This window comes from Neoarius graeffei, assembly GCF_027579695.1.
Source record: "Neoarius graeffei isolate fNeoGra1 chromosome 18 unlocalized genomic scaffold, fNeoGra1.pri SUPER_18_unloc_1, whole genome shotgun sequence".
Classification (NCBI taxonomy): domain Eukaryota; kingdom Metazoa; phylum Chordata; class Actinopteri; order Siluriformes; family Ariidae; genus Neoarius; species Neoarius graeffei.
In genome coordinates, this window is record NW_026869982.1 from 250,001 (window position 1) to 263,963 (window position 13,963).

Below are 13,963 nucleotides of genomic sequence, written 5' to 3' on the forward strand. Positions count from 1 at the left end.
GCCTTGCCTTGCCTTGCCTTGCCTTGCCTTGCCTTGCCTTGCCTTGCCTTGCCTTGCGCCCAGAAGGAAAATTCTTGCCTTGCGAGCAGAAGGAAAATTCAAACAGATTTCTGCAAGAAGACAAAATAAAATGCTTACAGTACCTGGTATTACTAGGCAGTCTCCCACTCAAGTACTAAACAGGCCCAACTCTGTTTAGTTTCTGAGATCTGACAGGATCAGGCGTTGTTAGAGTGGTTTGGCCGTAAGCAACAGCTTGTTGGAAATGTGCCATTTTTCTTGCCTTGCGATCAGAAGGAAAATTCTTGCCTTGCGACCAGAAGGAAAATTCAAACAGATTTCTGCAAGAAGACAAAATAAAATGCTTACAGTACCTGGTATTCCTAGGCAGTCTCCCACTCAAGTACTAACCAGGCCCAACTCTGTTTAGCTTCTGACATCAGACGGGATCAGGCGTTGTCAGAGTGGTTTGGCCATAAGCAACAGTTAGTTGGAAATGTGCCGTTTTTCTTGCCTTGCCTTGCCTTGCGCCCAGAAGGAAAATTCTTGCCTTGCGAGCAGAAGGAAAATTCAAACAGATTTCTGCTAGAAGACAAAATAAAATGCTTACAGTACCTGGTATTCCTAGGCAGTCTCCCACTCAAGTACTACCCAGGCCCAACTCTGTTTAGCTTCTGAGATCAGACGGGATCAGGCGTTGTCAGAGTGGTTTGGCCGTAAGCAACAGTTAGTTGGAAATGTGCCGTTTTTCTTGCCTTGCCTTGCGACCAGAAGGAAAATTCTTGCCTTGCGAGCAGAAGGAAAATTCAAACAGATTTCTGCAAGGAGACAAAATAAAATGCTTACAGTACCTGGTATTCCTAGGCAGTCTCACACTCAAGTACTAACCAGGCCCAACTCTCTTTAGCGTCTCAGATCAGACAGGATCAGGCATTGTCAGAGTGGTTTGGACGTAAACAACAGTCTGGAAATGTGCGCCTTGCCTTGCCTTGCCTTGCCTTGCCTTGCCTTGCCTTGCCTTGCCTTGCCTTGCCTTGCCTTGCCTTGCCTTGCCTTGCCTTGCCTTGCCTTGCCTTGCCTTGCCTTGCCTTGCCTTGCGCCCAGAAGGAAAATTCTTGCCTTGCGAGCAGAAGGAAAATTCAAACAGATTTCTGCAAGAAGACAAAATAAAATGCTTACAGTACCTGGTATTCCTAGGCAGTCTCCCACTCAAGTACTAACCAGGCCCAACTCTGTTTAGCTTCTGAGATCAGACGGGATCAGGCGTTGTCAGAGTGGTTTGGCCATAAGCAACAGTTAGTTGGAAATGTGCCGTTTTTCTTGCCTTGCCTTGCGCCCAGAAGGAAAATTCTTGCCTTGCGAGCAGAAGGAAAATTCAAACAGATTTCTGCAAGGAGACAAAATAAAATGCTTACAGTACTTGGTATTCCTAGGCAGTCTCACACTCAAGTACTAACCAGGCCCAACTCTGTTTAGCTTCTCAGATCAGACAGGATCAGGCATTGTCAGAGTGGTTTGGACGTAAACAACAGTCTGGAAATGTGTGCCTTGCCTTGCCTTGCCTTGCCTTGCCTTGCGCCCAGAAGGAAAATTCTTGCCTTGCGAGCAGAAGGAAAATTCAAACAGATTTCTGCAAGAAGACAAAATAAAATGCTTACAGTACCTGGTATTCCTAGGCAGTCTCCCACTCAAGTACTAACCAGGCCCAACTCTGTTTAGCTTCTGAGATCAGACAGGATCAGACGTTGTCAGAGTGGTTTGGCCATAAGCAACAGTTAGTTGGAAATGTGCCGTTTTTCTTGCCTTGCCTTGCGCCCAGAAGGAAAATTCTTGCCTTGCGAGCAGAAGGAAAATTCAAACAGATTTCTGCAAGGAGACAAAATAAAATGCTTACAGTACTTGGTATTCCTAGGCAGTCTCACACTCAAGTACTAACCAGGCCCAACTCTGTTTAGCTTCTCAGATCAGACAGGATCAGGCATTGTCAGAGTGGTTTGGACGTAAACAACAGTCTGGAAATGTGCGCCTTGCCTTGCCTTGCCTTGCCTTGCCTTGCCTTGCCTTGCCTTGCCTTGCCTTGCCTTGCCTTGCCTTGCCTTGCCTTGCCTTGCCTTGCGCCCAGAAGGAAAATTCTTGCCTTGCGAGCAGAAGGAAAATTCAAACAGATTTCTGCAAGAAGACAAAATAAAATGCTTACAGTACCTGGTATTACTAGGCAGTCTCCCACTCAAGTACTAAACAGGCCCAACTCTGTTTAGTTTCTGAGATCTGACAGGATCAGGCGTTGTTAGAGTGGTTTGGCCGTAAGCAACAGCTTGTTGGAAATGTGCCATTTTTCTTGCCTTGCGATCAGAAGGAAAATTCTTGCCTTGCGACCAGAAGGAAAATTCAAACAGATTTCTGCAAGAAGACAAAATAAAATGCTTACAGTACCTGGTATTCCTAGGCAGTCTCCCACTCAAGTACTAACCAGGCCCAACTCTGTTTAGCTTCTGACATCAGACGGGATCAGGCGTTGTCAGAGTGGTTTGGCCATAAGCAACAGTTAGTTGGAAATGTGCCGTTTTTCTTGCCTTGCCTTGCCTTGCGCCCAGAAGGAAAATTCTTGCCTTGCGAGCAGAAGGAAAATTCAAACAGATTTCTGCTAGAAGACAAAATAAAATGCTTACAGTACCTGGTATTCCTAGGCAGTCTCCCACTCAAGTACTACCCAGGCCCAACTCTGTTTAGCTTCTGAGATCAGACGGGATCAGGCGTTGTCAGAGTGGTTTGGCCGTAAGCAACAGTTAGTTTTAAATGTGCCGTTTTTCTTGCCTTGCCTTGCGACCAGAAGGAAAATTCTTGCCTTGCGAGCAGAAGGAAAATTCAAACAGATTTCTGCAAGGAGACAAAATAAAATGCTTACAGTACCTGGTATTCCTAGGCAGTCTCACACTCAAGTACTAACCAGGCCCAACTCTCTTTAGCGTCTCAGATCAGACAGGATCAGGCATTGTCAGAGTGGTTTGGACGTAAACAACAGTCTGGAAATGTGCGCCTTGCCTTGCCTTGCCTTGCCTTGCCTTGCCTTGCCTTGCCTTGCCTTGCCTTGCCTTGCCTTGCCTTGCGCCCAGAAGGAAAATTCTTGCCTTGCGAGCAGAAGGAAAATTCAAACAGATTTCTGCAAGGAGACAAAATAAAATGCTTACAGTACCTGGTATTCCTAGGCAGTCTCACACTCAAGTACTAACCAGGCCCAACTCTCTTTAGCGTCTCAGATCAGACAGGATCAGGCATTGTCAGAGTGGTTTGGACGTAAACAACAGTCTGGAAATGTGCGCCTTGCCTTGCCTTGCCTTGCCTTGCCTTGCCTTGCCTTGCCTTGCCTTGCCTTGCCTTGCCTTGCCTTGCCTTGCCTTGCCTTGCCTTGCCTTGCCTTGCCTTGCCTTGCCTTGCCTTGCCTTGCGCCCAGAAGGAAAATTCTTGCCTTGCGAGCAGAAGGAAAATTCAAACAGATTTCTGCAAGAAGACAAAATAAAATGCTTACAGTACCTGGTATTCCTAGGCAGTCTCCCACTCAAGTACTAACCAGGCCCAACTCTGTTTAGCTTCTGAGATCAGACGGGATCAGGCGTTGTCAGAGTGGTTTGGCCATAAGCAACAGTTAGTTGGAAATGTGCCGTTTTTCTTGCCTTGCCTTGCGCCCAGAAGGAAAATTCTTGCCTTGCGAGCAGAAGGAAAATTCAAACAGATTTCTGCAAGGAGACAAAATAAAATGCTTACAGTACTTGGTATTCCTAGGCAGTCTCACACTCAAGTACTAACCAGGCCCAACTCTGTTTAGCTTCTCAGATCAGACAGGATCAGGCATTGTCAGAGTGGTTTGGACGTAAACAACAGTCTGGAAATGTGTGCCTTGCCTTGCCTTGCCTTGCCTTGCCTTGCCTTGCCTTGCCTTGCCTTGCCTTGCCTTGCCTTGCCTTGCCTTGCCTTGCCTTGCGCCCAGAAGGAAAATTCTTGCCTTGCGAGCAGAAGGAAAATTCAAACAGATTTCTGCAAGAAGACAAAATAAAATGCTTACAGTACCTGGTATTCCTAGGCAGTCTCCCACTCAAGTACTAACCAGGCCCAACTCTGTTTAGCTTCTGAGATCAGACAGGATCAGACGTTGTCAGAGTGGTTTGGCCATAAGCAACAGTTAGTTGGAAATGTGCCGTTTTTCTTGCCTTGCCTTGCGCCCAGAAGGAAAATTCTTGCCTTGCGAGCAGAAGGAAAATTCAAACAGATTTCTGCAAGGAGACAAAATAAAATGCTTACAGTACTTGGTATTCCTAGGCAGTCTCACACTCAAGTACTAACCAGGCCCAACTCTGTTTAGCTTCTCAGATCAGACAGGATCAGGCATTGTCAGAGTGGTTTGGACGTAAACAACAGTCTGGAAATGTGCGCCTTGCCTTGCCTTGCCTTGCCTTGCCTTGCCTTGCCTTGCCTTGCCTTGCCTTGCCTTGCCTTGCCTTGCCTTGCCTTGCCTTGCCTTGCCTTGCCTTGCCTTGCGCCCAGAAGGAAAATTCTTGCCTTGCGAGCAGAAGGAAAATTCAAACAGATTTCTGCAAGAAGACAAAATAAAATGCTTACAGTACCTGGTATTCCTAGGCAGTCTCCCACTCAAGTACTAACCAGGCCCAACTCTGTTTAGCTTCTGAGATCAGACGGGATCAGGCGTTGTCAGAGTGGTTTGGCCATAAGCAACAGTTAGTTGGAAATGTGCCGTTTTTCTTGCCTTGCCTTGCGCCCAGAAGGAAAATTCTTGCCTTGCGAGCAGAAGGAAAATTCAAACAGATTTCTGCAAGGAGACAAAATAAAATGCTTACAGTACTTGGTATTCCTAGGCAGTCTCACACTCAAGTACTAACCAGGCCCAACTCTGTTTAGCTTCTCAGATCAGACAGGATCAGGCATTGTCAGAGTGGTTTGGACGTAAACAACAGTCTGGAAATGTGTGCCTTGCCTTGCCTTGCCTTGCCTTGCCTTGCCTTGCCTTGCCTTGCGCCCAGAAGGAAAATTCTTGCCTTGCGAGCAGAAGGAAAATTCAAACAGATTTCTGCAAGGAGACAAAATAAAATGCTTACAGTACTTGGTATTCCTAGGCAGTCTCACACTCAAGTACTAACCAGGCCCAACTCTGTTTAGCTTCTCAGATCAGACAGGATCAGGCATTGTCAGAGTGGTTTGGACGTAAACAACAGTCTGGAAATGTGCGCCTTGCCTTGCCTTGCCTTGCCTTGCCTTGCCTTGCCTTGCCTTGCCTTGCCTTGCCTTGCCTTGCCTTGCCTTGCCTTGCCTTGCCTTGCCTTGCGCCCAGAAGGAAAATTCTTGCCTTGCGAGCAGAAGGAAAATTCAAACAGATTTCTGCAAGAAGACAAAATAAAATGCTTACAGTACCTGGTATTCCTAGGCAGTCTCCCACTCAAGTACTAACCAGGCCCAACTCTGTTTAGCTTCTGAGATCAGACGGGATCAGGCGTTGTCAGAGTGGTTTGGCCATAAGCAACAGTTAGTTGGAAATGTGCCGTTTTTCTTGCCTTGCCTTGCGCCCAGAAGGAAAATTCTTGCGTTGCGAGCAGAAGGAAAATTCAAACAGATTTCTGCAAGGAGACAAAATAAAATGCTTACAGTACTTGGTATTCCTAGGCAGTCTCACACTCAAGTACTAACCAGGCCCAACTCTGTTTAGCTTCTCAGATCAGACAGGATCAGGCATTGTCAGAGTGGTTTGGACGTAAACAACAGTCTGGAAATGTGCGCCTTGCCTTGCCTTGCCTTGCCTTGCCTTGCCTTGCCTTGCCTTGCCTTGCCTTGCCTTGCCTTGCCTTGCCTTGCCTTGCCTTGCCTTGCCTTGCCTTGCCTTGCCTTGCCTTGCGCCCAGAAGGAAAATTCTTGCCTTGCGAGCAGAAGGAAAATTCAAACAGATTTCTGCAAGGAGACAAAATAAAATGCTTACAGTACTTGGTATTCCTAGGCAGTCTCACACTCAAGTACTAACCAGGCCCAACTCTGTTTAGCTTCTCAGATCAGACAGGATCAGGCATTGTCAGAGTGGTTTGGACGTAAACAACAGTCTGGAAATGTGCGCCTTGCCTTGCCTTGCCTTGCCTTGCCTTGCCTTGCCTTGCCTTGCCTTGCCTTGCCTTGCCTTGCCTTGCCTTGCCTTGCCTTGCCTTGCCTTGCCTTGCCTTGCCTTGCCTTGCCTTGCCTTGCGCCCAGAAGGAAAATTCTTGCCTTGCGAGCAGAAGGAAAATTCAAACAGATTTCTGCAAGAAGACAAAATAAAATGCTTACAGTACCTGGTATTCCTAGGCAGTCTCCCACTCAAGTACTAACCAGGCCCAACTCTGTTTAGCTTCTGAGATCAGACAGGATCAGACGTTGTCAGAGTGGTTTGGCCATAAGCAACAGTTAGTTGGAAATGTGCCGTTTTTCTTGCCTTGCCTTGCGCCCAGAAGGAAAATTCTTGCCTTGCGAGCAGAAGGAAAATTCAAACAGATTTCTGCAAGGAGACAAAATAAAATGCTTACAGTACTTGGTATTCCTAGGCAGTCTCACACTCAAGTACTAACCAGGCCCAACTCTGTTTAGCTTCTCAGATCAGACAGGATCAGGCATTGTCAGAGTGGTTTGGACGTAAACAACAGTCTGGAAATGTGCGCCTTGCCTTGCCTTGCCTTGCCTTGCCTTGCCTTGCCTTGCCTTGCCTTGCCTTGCCTTGCCTTGCCTTGCCTTGCCTTGCCTTGCCTTGCCTTGCCTTGCGCCCAGAAGGAAAATTCTTGCCTTGCGAGCAGAAGGAAAATTCAAACAGATTTCTGCAAGAAGACAAAATAAAATGCTTACAGTACCTGGTATTCCTAGGCAGTCTCCCACTCAAGTACTAACCAGGCCCAACTCTGTTTAGCTTCTGAGATCAGACAGGATCAGACGTTGTCAGAGTGGTTTGGCCATAAGCAACAGTTAGTTGGAAATGTGCCGTTTTTCTTGCCTTGCCTTGCGCCCAGAAGGAAAATTCTTGCCTTGCGAGCAGAAGGAAAATTCAAACAGATTTCTGCAAGGAGACAAAATAAAATGCTTACAGTACTTGGTATTCCTAGGCAGTCTCACACTCAAGTACTAACCAGGCCCAACTCTGTTTAGCTTCTCAGATCAGACAGGATCAGGCATTGTCAGAGTGGTTTGGACGTAAACAACAGTCTGGAAATGTGCGCCTTGCCTTGCCTTGCCTTGCCTTGCCTTGCCTTGCCTTGCCTTGCCTTGCCTTGCCTTGCCTTGCCTTGCCTTGCCTTGCCTTGCCTTGCCTTGCCTTGCCTTGCCTTGCCTTGCGCCCAGAAGGAAAATTCTTGCCTTGCGAGCAGAAGGAAAATTCAAACAGATTTCTGCAAGAAGACAAAATAAAATGCTTACAGTACCTGGTATTACTAGGCAGTCTCCCACTCAAGTACTAAACAGGCCCAACTCTGTTTAGTTTCTGAGATCTGACAGGATCAGGCGTTGTTAGAGTGGTTTGGCCGTAAGCAACAGCTTGTTGGAAATGTGCCATTTTTCTTGCCTTGCGATCAGAAGGAAAATTCTTGCCTTGCGACCAGAAGGAAAATTCAAACAGATTTCTGCAAGAAGACAAAATAAAATGCTTACAGTACCTGGTATTCCTAGGCAGTCTCCCACTCAAGTACTAACCAGGCCCAACTCTGTTTAGCTTCTGAGATCAGACAGGATCAGACGTTGTCAGAGTGGTTTGGCCATAAGCAACAGTTAGTTGGAAATGTGCCGTTTTTCTTGCCTTGCCTTGCGCCCAGAAGGAAAATTCTTGCCTTGCGAGCAGAAGGAAAATTCAAACAGATTTCTGCAAGGAGACAAAATAAAATGCTTACAGTACTTGGTATTCCTAGGCAGTCTCACACTCAAGTACTAACCAGGCCCAACTCTGTTTAGCTTCTCAGATCAGACAGGATCAGGCATTGTCAGAGTGGTTTGGACGTAAACAACAGTCTGGAAATGTGTGCCTTGCCTTGCCTTGCCTTGCCTTGCCTTGCCTTGCCTTGCGCCCAGAAGGAAAATTCTTGCCTTGCGAGCAGAAGGAAAATTCAAACAGATTTCTGCAAGAAGACAAAATAAAATGCTTACAGTACCTGGTATTCCTAGGCAGTCTCCCACTCAAGTACTAACCAGGCCCAACTCTGTTTAGCTTCTGAGATCAGACAGGATCAGACGTTGTCAGAGTGGTTTGGCCATAAGCAACAGTTAGTTGGAAATGTGCCGTTTTTCTTGCCTTGCCTTGCGCCCAGAAGGAAAATTCTTGCCTTGCGAGCAGAAGGAAAATTCAAACAGATTTCTGCAAGGAGACAAAATAAAATGCTTACAGTACTTGGTATTCCTAGGCAGTCTCACACTCAAGTACTAACCAGGCCCAACTCTGTTTAGCTTCTCAGATCAGACAGGATCAGGCATTGTCAGAGTGGTTTGGACGTAAACAACAGTCTGGAAATGTGCGCCTTGCCTTGCCTTGCCTTGCCTTGCCTTGCCTTGCCTTGCCTTGCCTTGCCTTGCCTTGCCTTGCCTTGCCTTGCCTTGCCTTGCCTTGCCTTGCCTTGCCTTGCCTTGCCTTGCGCCCAGAAGGAAAATTCTTGCCTTGCGAGCAGAAGGAAAATTCAAACAGATTTCTGCAAGAAGACAAAATAAAATGCTTACAGTACCTGGTATTACTAGGCAGTCTCCCACTCAAGTACTAAACAGGCCCAACTCTGTTTAGTTTCTGAGATCTGACAGGATCAGGCGTTGTTAGAGTGGTTTGGCCGTAAGCAACAGCTTGTTGGAAATGTGCCATTTTTCTTGCCTTGCGATCAGAAGGAAAATTCTTGCCTTGCGACCAGAAGGAAAATTCAAACAGATTTCTGCAAGAAGACAAAATAAAATGCTTACAGTACCTGGTATTCCTAGGCAGTCTCCCACTCAAGTACTAACCAGGCCCAACTCTGTTTAGCTTCTGACATCAGACGGGATCAGGCGTTGTCAGAGTGGTTTGGCCATAAGCAACAGTTAGTTGGAAATGTGCCGTTTTTCTTGCCTTGCCTTGCCTTGCGCCCAGAAGGAAAATTCTTGCCTTGCGAGCAGAAGGAAAATTCAAACAGATTTCTGCTAGAAGACAAAATAAAATGCTTACAGTACCTGGTATTCCTAGGCAGTCTCCCACTCAAGTACTACCCAGGCCCAACTCTGTTTAGCTTCTGAGATCAGACGGGATCAGGCGTTGTCAGAGTGGTTTGGCCGTAAGCAACAGTTAGTTGGAAATGTGCCATTTTTCTTGCCTTGCCTTGCGACCAGAAGGAAAATTCTTGCCTTGCGAGCAGAAGGAAAATTCAAACAGATTTCTGCAAGGAGACAAAATAAAATGCTTACAGTACCTGGTATTCCTAGGCAGTCTCACACTCAAGTACTAACCAGGCCCAACTCTCTTTAGCGTCTCAGATCAGACAGGATCAGGCATTGTCAGAGTGGTTTGGACGTAAACAACAGTCTGGAAATGTGCGCCTTGCCTTGCCTTGCCTTGCCTTGCCTTGCCTTGCCTTGCCTTGCCTTGCCTTGCCTTGCCTTGCCTTGCCTTGCCTTGCCTTGCCTTGCCTTGCGCCCAGAAGGAAAATTCTTGCCTTGCGAGCAGAAGGAAAATTCAAACAGATTTCTGCAAGAAGACAAAATAAAATGCTTACAGTACCTGGTATTCCTAGGCAGTCTCCCACTCAAGTACTAACCAGGCCCAACTCTGTTTAGCTTCTGAGATCAGACGGGATCAGGCGTTGTCAGAGTGGTTTGGCCGTAAGCAACAGTTAGTTGGAAATGTGCCGTTTTTCTTGCCTTGCCTTGCGCCCAGAAGGAAAATTCTTGCCTTGCGAGCAGAAGGAAAATTCAAACAGATTTCTGCAAGGAGACAAAATAAAATGCTTACAGTACTTGGTATTCCTAGGCAGTCTCACACTCAAGTACTAACCAGGCCCAACTCTGTTTAGCTTCTCAGATCAGACAGGATCAGGCATTGTCAGAGTGGTTTGGACGTAAACAACAGTCTGGAAATGTGCGCCTTGCCTTGCCTTGCCTTGCCTTGCCTTGCCTTGCCTTGCCTTGCCTTGCCTTGCCTTGCCTTGCCTTGCCTTGCCTTGCGCCCAGAAGGAAAATTCTTGCCTTGCGAGCAGAAGGAAAATTCAAACAGATTTCTGCAAGGAGACAAAATAAAATGCTTACAGTACTTGGTATTCCTAGGCAGTCTCACACTCAAGTACTAACCAGGCCCAACTCTGTTTAGCTTCTCAGATCAGACAGGATCAGGCATTGTCAGAGTGGTTTGGACGTAAACAACAGTCTGGAAATGTGCGCCTTGCCTTGCCTTGCCTTGCCTTGCCTTGCCTTGCCTTGCCTTGCCTTGCCTTGCCTTGCCTTGCCTTGCCTTGCCTTGCCTTGCGCCCAGAAGGAAAATTCTTGCCTTGCGAGCAGAAGGAAAATTCAAACAGATTTCTGCAAGGAGACAAAATAAAATGCTTACAGTACTTGGTATTCCTAGGCAGTCTCACACTCAAGTACTAACCAGGCCCAACTCTGTTTAGCTTCTCAGATCAGACAGGATCAGGCATTGTCAGAGTGGTTTGGACGTAAACAACAGTCTGGAAATGTGCGCCTTGCCTTGCCTTGCCTTGCCTTGCCTTGCCTTGCCTTGCCTTGCCTTGCCTTGCCTTGCCTTGCCTTGCCTTGCCTTGCCTTGCCTTGCGCCCAGAAGGAAAATTCTTGCCTTGCGAGCAGAAGGAAAATTCAAACAGATTTCTGCAAGAAGACAAAATAAAATGCTTACAGTACCTGGTATTCCTAGGCAGTCTCCCACTCAAGTACTAACCAGGCCCAACTCTGTTTAGCTTCTGAGATCAGACGGGATCAGGCGTTGTCAGAGTGGTTTGGCCATAAGCAACAGTTAGTTGGAAATGTGCCGTTTTTCTTGCCTTGCCTTGCGCCCAGAAGGAAAATTCTTGCGTTGCGAGCAGAAGGAAAATTCAAACAGATTTCTGCAAGGAGACAAAATAAAATGCTTACAGTACTTGGTATTCCTAGGCAGTCTCACACTCAAGTACTAACCAGGCCCAACTCTGTTTAGCTTCTCAGATCAGACAGGATCAGGCATTGTCAGAGTGGTTTGGACGTAAACAACAGTCTGGAAATGTGCGCCTTGCCTTGCCTTGCCTTGCCTTGCCTTGCCTTGCCTTGCCTTGCCTTGCCTTGCCTTGCCTTGCCTTGCCTTGCCTTGCGCCCAGAAGGAAAATTCTTGCCTTGCGAGCAGAAGGAAAATTCAAACAGATTTCTGCAAGGAGACAAAATAAAATGCTTACAGTACTTGGTATTCCTAGGCAGTCTCACACTCAAGTACTAACCAGGCCCAACTCTGTTTAGCTTCTCAGATCAGACAGGATCAGGCATTGTCAGAGTGGTTTGGACGTAAACAACAGTCTGGAAATGTGTGCCTTGCCTTGCCTTGCCTTGCCTTGCCTTGCCTTGCCTTGCCTTGCCTTGCCTTGCCTTGCCTTGCCTTGCGCCCAGAAGGAAAATTCTTGCCTTGCGAGCAGAAGGAAAATTCAAACAGATTTCTGCAAGAAGACAAAATAAAATGCTTACAGTACCTGGTATTCCTAGGCAGTCTCCCACTCAAGTACTAACCAGGCCCAACTCTGTTTAGCTTCTGAGATCAGACGGGATCAGGCGTTGTCAGAGTGGTTTGGCCATAAGCAACAGTTAGTTGGAAATGTGCCGTTTTTCTTGCCTTGCCTTGCGCCCAGAAGGAAAATTCTTGCCTTGCGAGCAGAAGGAAAATTCAAACAGATTTCTGCAAGGAGACAAAATAAAATGCTTACAGTACTTGGTATTCCTAGGCAGTCTCACACTCAAGTACTAACCAGGCCCAACTCTGTTTAGCTTCTCAGATCAGACAGGATCAGGCATTGTCAGAGTGGTTTGGACGTAAACAACAGTCTGGAAATGTGCGCCTTGCCTTGCCTTGCCTTGCCTTGCCTTGCCTTGCCTTGCCTTGCCTTGCCTTGCCTTGCGCCCAGAAGGAAAATTCTTGCCTTGCGAGCAGAAGGAAAATTCAAACAGATTTCTGCAAGAAGACAAAATAAAATGCTTACAGTACCTGGTATTCCTAGGCAGTCTCCCACTCAAGTACTAACCAGGCCCAACTCTGTTTAGCTTCTGAGATCAGACGGGATCAGGCGTTGTCAGAGTGGTTTGGCCATAAGCAACAGTTAGTTGGAAATGTGCCGTTTTTCTTGCCTTGCCTTGCGCCCAGAAGGAAAATTCTTGCCTTGCGAGCAGAAGGAAAATTCAAACAGATTTCTGCAAGGAGACAAAATAAAATGCTTACAGTACTTGGTATTCCTAGGCAGTCTCACACTCAAGTACTAACCAGGCCCAACTCTGTTTAGCTTCTCAGATCAGACAGGATCAGGCATTGTCAGAGTGGTTTGGACGTAAACAACAGTCTGGAAATGTGCGCCTTGCCTTGCCTTGCCTTGCCTTGCCTTGCCTTGCCTTGCCTTGCCTTGCCTTGCCTTGCCTTGCCTTGCCTTGCCTTGCCTTGCCTTGCGCCCAGAAGGAAAATTCTTGCCTTGCGAGCAGAAGGAAAATTCAAACAGATTTCTGCAAGGAGACAAAATAAAATGCTTACAGTACTTGGTATTCCTAGGCAGTCTCACACTCAAGTACTAACCAGGCCCAACTCTGTTTAGCTTCTCAGATCAGACAGGATCAGGCATTGTCAGAGTGGTTTGGACGTAAACAACAGTCTGGAAATGTGCGCCTTGCCTTGCCTTGCCTTGCCTTGCCTTGCCTTGCCTTGCCTTGCCTTGCCTTGCCTTGCCTTGCCTTGCCTTGCCTTGCCTTGCCTTGCCTTGCCTTGCCTTGCCTTGCCTTGCCTTGCCTTGCGCCCAGAAGGAAAATTCTTGCCTTGCGAGCAGAAGGAAAATTCAAACAGATTTCTGCAAGGAGACAAAATAAAATGCTTACAGTACTTGGTATTCCTAGGCAGTCTCACACTCAAGTACTAACCAGGCCCAACTCTGTTTAGCTTCTCAGATCAGACAGGATCAGGCATTGTCAGAGTGGTTTGGACGTAAACAACAGTCTGGAAATGTGCGCCTTGCCTTGCCTTGCCTTGCCTTGCCTTGCCTTGCCTTGCCTTGCCTTGCCTTGCCTTGCCTTGCCTTGCCTTGCCTTGCGCCCAGAAGGAAAATTCTTGCCTTGCGAGCAGAAGGAAAATTCAAACAGATTTCTGCAAGGAGACAAAATAAAATGCTTACAGTACTTGGTATTCCTAGGCAGTCTCACACTCAAGTACTAACCAGGCCCAACTCTGTTTAGCTTCTCAGATCAGACAGGATCAGGCATTGTCAGAGTGGTTTGGACGTAAACAACAGTCTGGAAATGTGCGCCTTGCCTTGCCTTGCCTTGCCTTGCCTTGCCTTGCCTTGCCTTGCCTTGCCTTGCCTTGCCTTGCCTTGCCTTGCCTTGCCTTGCCTTGCCTTGCGCCCAGAAGGAAAATTCTTGCCTTGCGAGCAGAAGGAAAATTCAAACAGATTTCTGCAAGAAGACAAAATAAAATGCTTACAGTACCTGGTATTCCTAGGCAGTCTCCCACTCAAGTACTAACCAGGCCCAACTCTGTTTAGCTTCTGAGATCAGACGGGATCAGGCGTTGTCAGAGTGGTTTGGCCATAAGCAACAGTTAGTTGGAAATGTGCCGTTTTTCTTGCCTTGCCTTGCGCCCAGAAGGAAAATTCTTGCGTTGCGAGCAGAAGGAAAATTCAAACAGATTTCTGCAAGGAGACAAAATAAAATGCTTACAGTACTTGGTATTCCTAGGCAGTCTCACACTCAAGTACTAACCAGGCCCAACTCTGTTTAGCTTCTC

The 13,963-nt window shown here is 47.1% G+C and overlaps 12 non-coding genes and 13 pseudogenes across 12 annotated transcripts; all 25 read right to left on the minus strand.

Moving 5' to 3' along the window:
- Positions 1 to 131: 131 nt before the first annotated feature.
- LOC132879920 (5S ribosomal RNA) lies at positions 132 to 250 on the minus strand (annotated as a pseudogene).
- Positions 251 to 362: 112 nt separating this feature from the next.
- Positions 363 to 481, minus strand: LOC132878361 (5S ribosomal RNA; annotated as a pseudogene).
- Positions 482 to 603: 122 nt separating this feature from the next.
- Positions 604 to 722, minus strand: LOC132879308 (5S ribosomal RNA). The gene has a single exon (XR_009653815.1). It is a non-coding gene; the product is annotated as a 5S ribosomal RNA (ribosomal RNA).
- Positions 723 to 1,172: 450 nt separating this feature from the next.
- On the minus strand, positions 1,173 to 1,291 carry LOC132876915 (5S ribosomal RNA). The gene has a single exon (XR_009652612.1). It is a non-coding gene; the product is annotated as a 5S ribosomal RNA (ribosomal RNA).
- A 360-nt stretch (positions 1,292 to 1,651) lies between these two features.
- Positions 1,652 to 1,770, minus strand: LOC132878720 (5S ribosomal RNA; annotated as a pseudogene).
- A 420-nt stretch (positions 1,771 to 2,190) lies between these two features.
- LOC132879921 (5S ribosomal RNA) lies at positions 2,191 to 2,309 on the minus strand (annotated as a pseudogene).
- Positions 2,310 to 2,421: 112 nt separating this feature from the next.
- Positions 2,422 to 2,540, minus strand: LOC132878362 (5S ribosomal RNA; annotated as a pseudogene).
- A 122-nt stretch (positions 2,541 to 2,662) lies between these two features.
- LOC132879427 (5S ribosomal RNA) lies at positions 2,663 to 2,781 on the minus strand. The gene has a single exon (XR_009653826.1). It is a non-coding gene; the product is annotated as a 5S ribosomal RNA (ribosomal RNA).
- Positions 2,782 to 3,519: 738 nt separating this feature from the next.
- LOC132876916 (5S ribosomal RNA) lies at positions 3,520 to 3,638 on the minus strand. Its single transcript, XR_009652613.1, has one exon. It is a non-coding gene; the product is annotated as a 5S ribosomal RNA (ribosomal RNA).
- Positions 3,639 to 4,053: 415 nt separating this feature from the next.
- LOC132878722 (5S ribosomal RNA) lies at positions 4,054 to 4,172 on the minus strand (annotated as a pseudogene).
- A 435-nt stretch (positions 4,173 to 4,607) lies between these two features.
- Positions 4,608 to 4,726, minus strand: LOC132876917 (5S ribosomal RNA). The gene has a single exon (XR_009652614.1). It is a non-coding gene; the product is annotated as a 5S ribosomal RNA (ribosomal RNA).
- A 683-nt stretch (positions 4,727 to 5,409) lies between these two features.
- On the minus strand, positions 5,410 to 5,528 carry LOC132876918 (5S ribosomal RNA). Its single transcript, XR_009652615.1, has one exon. It is a non-coding gene; the product is annotated as a 5S ribosomal RNA (ribosomal RNA).
- A 783-nt stretch (positions 5,529 to 6,311) lies between these two features.
- LOC132878723 (5S ribosomal RNA) lies at positions 6,312 to 6,430 on the minus strand (annotated as a pseudogene).
- Positions 6,431 to 6,860: 430 nt separating this feature from the next.
- LOC132878724 (5S ribosomal RNA) lies at positions 6,861 to 6,979 on the minus strand (annotated as a pseudogene).
- A 445-nt stretch (positions 6,980 to 7,424) lies between these two features.
- LOC132879922 (5S ribosomal RNA) lies at positions 7,425 to 7,543 on the minus strand (annotated as a pseudogene).
- Positions 7,544 to 7,655: 112 nt separating this feature from the next.
- Positions 7,656 to 7,774, minus strand: LOC132878725 (5S ribosomal RNA; annotated as a pseudogene).
- A 370-nt stretch (positions 7,775 to 8,144) lies between these two features.
- Positions 8,145 to 8,263, minus strand: LOC132878726 (5S ribosomal RNA; annotated as a pseudogene).
- Positions 8,264 to 8,708: 445 nt separating this feature from the next.
- LOC132879924 (5S ribosomal RNA) lies at positions 8,709 to 8,827 on the minus strand (annotated as a pseudogene).
- Positions 8,828 to 8,939: 112 nt separating this feature from the next.
- LOC132878364 (5S ribosomal RNA) lies at positions 8,940 to 9,058 on the minus strand (annotated as a pseudogene).
- A 122-nt stretch (positions 9,059 to 9,180) lies between these two features.
- On the minus strand, positions 9,181 to 9,299 carry LOC132879546 (5S ribosomal RNA). The gene has a single exon (XR_009653837.1). It is a non-coding gene; the product is annotated as a 5S ribosomal RNA (ribosomal RNA).
- Positions 9,300 to 9,724: 425 nt separating this feature from the next.
- On the minus strand, positions 9,725 to 9,843 carry LOC132876412 (5S ribosomal RNA). Its single transcript, XR_009652131.1, has one exon. It is a non-coding gene; the product is annotated as a 5S ribosomal RNA (ribosomal RNA).
- A 1,011-nt stretch (positions 9,844 to 10,854) lies between these two features.
- LOC132876919 (5S ribosomal RNA) lies at positions 10,855 to 10,973 on the minus strand. The gene has a single exon (XR_009652616.1). It is a non-coding gene; the product is annotated as a 5S ribosomal RNA (ribosomal RNA).
- A 693-nt stretch (positions 10,974 to 11,666) lies between these two features.
- LOC132876920 (5S ribosomal RNA) lies at positions 11,667 to 11,785 on the minus strand. Its single transcript, XR_009652617.1, has one exon. It is a non-coding gene; the product is annotated as a 5S ribosomal RNA (ribosomal RNA).
- Positions 11,786 to 12,175: 390 nt separating this feature from the next.
- Positions 12,176 to 12,294, minus strand: LOC132876921 (5S ribosomal RNA). The gene has a single exon (XR_009652618.1). It is a non-coding gene; the product is annotated as a 5S ribosomal RNA (ribosomal RNA).
- Positions 12,295 to 13,653: 1,359 nt separating this feature from the next.
- LOC132876922 (5S ribosomal RNA) lies at positions 13,654 to 13,772 on the minus strand. Its single transcript, XR_009652619.1, has one exon. It is a non-coding gene; the product is annotated as a 5S ribosomal RNA (ribosomal RNA).
- Positions 13,773 to 13,963: the final 191 nt, after the last annotated feature.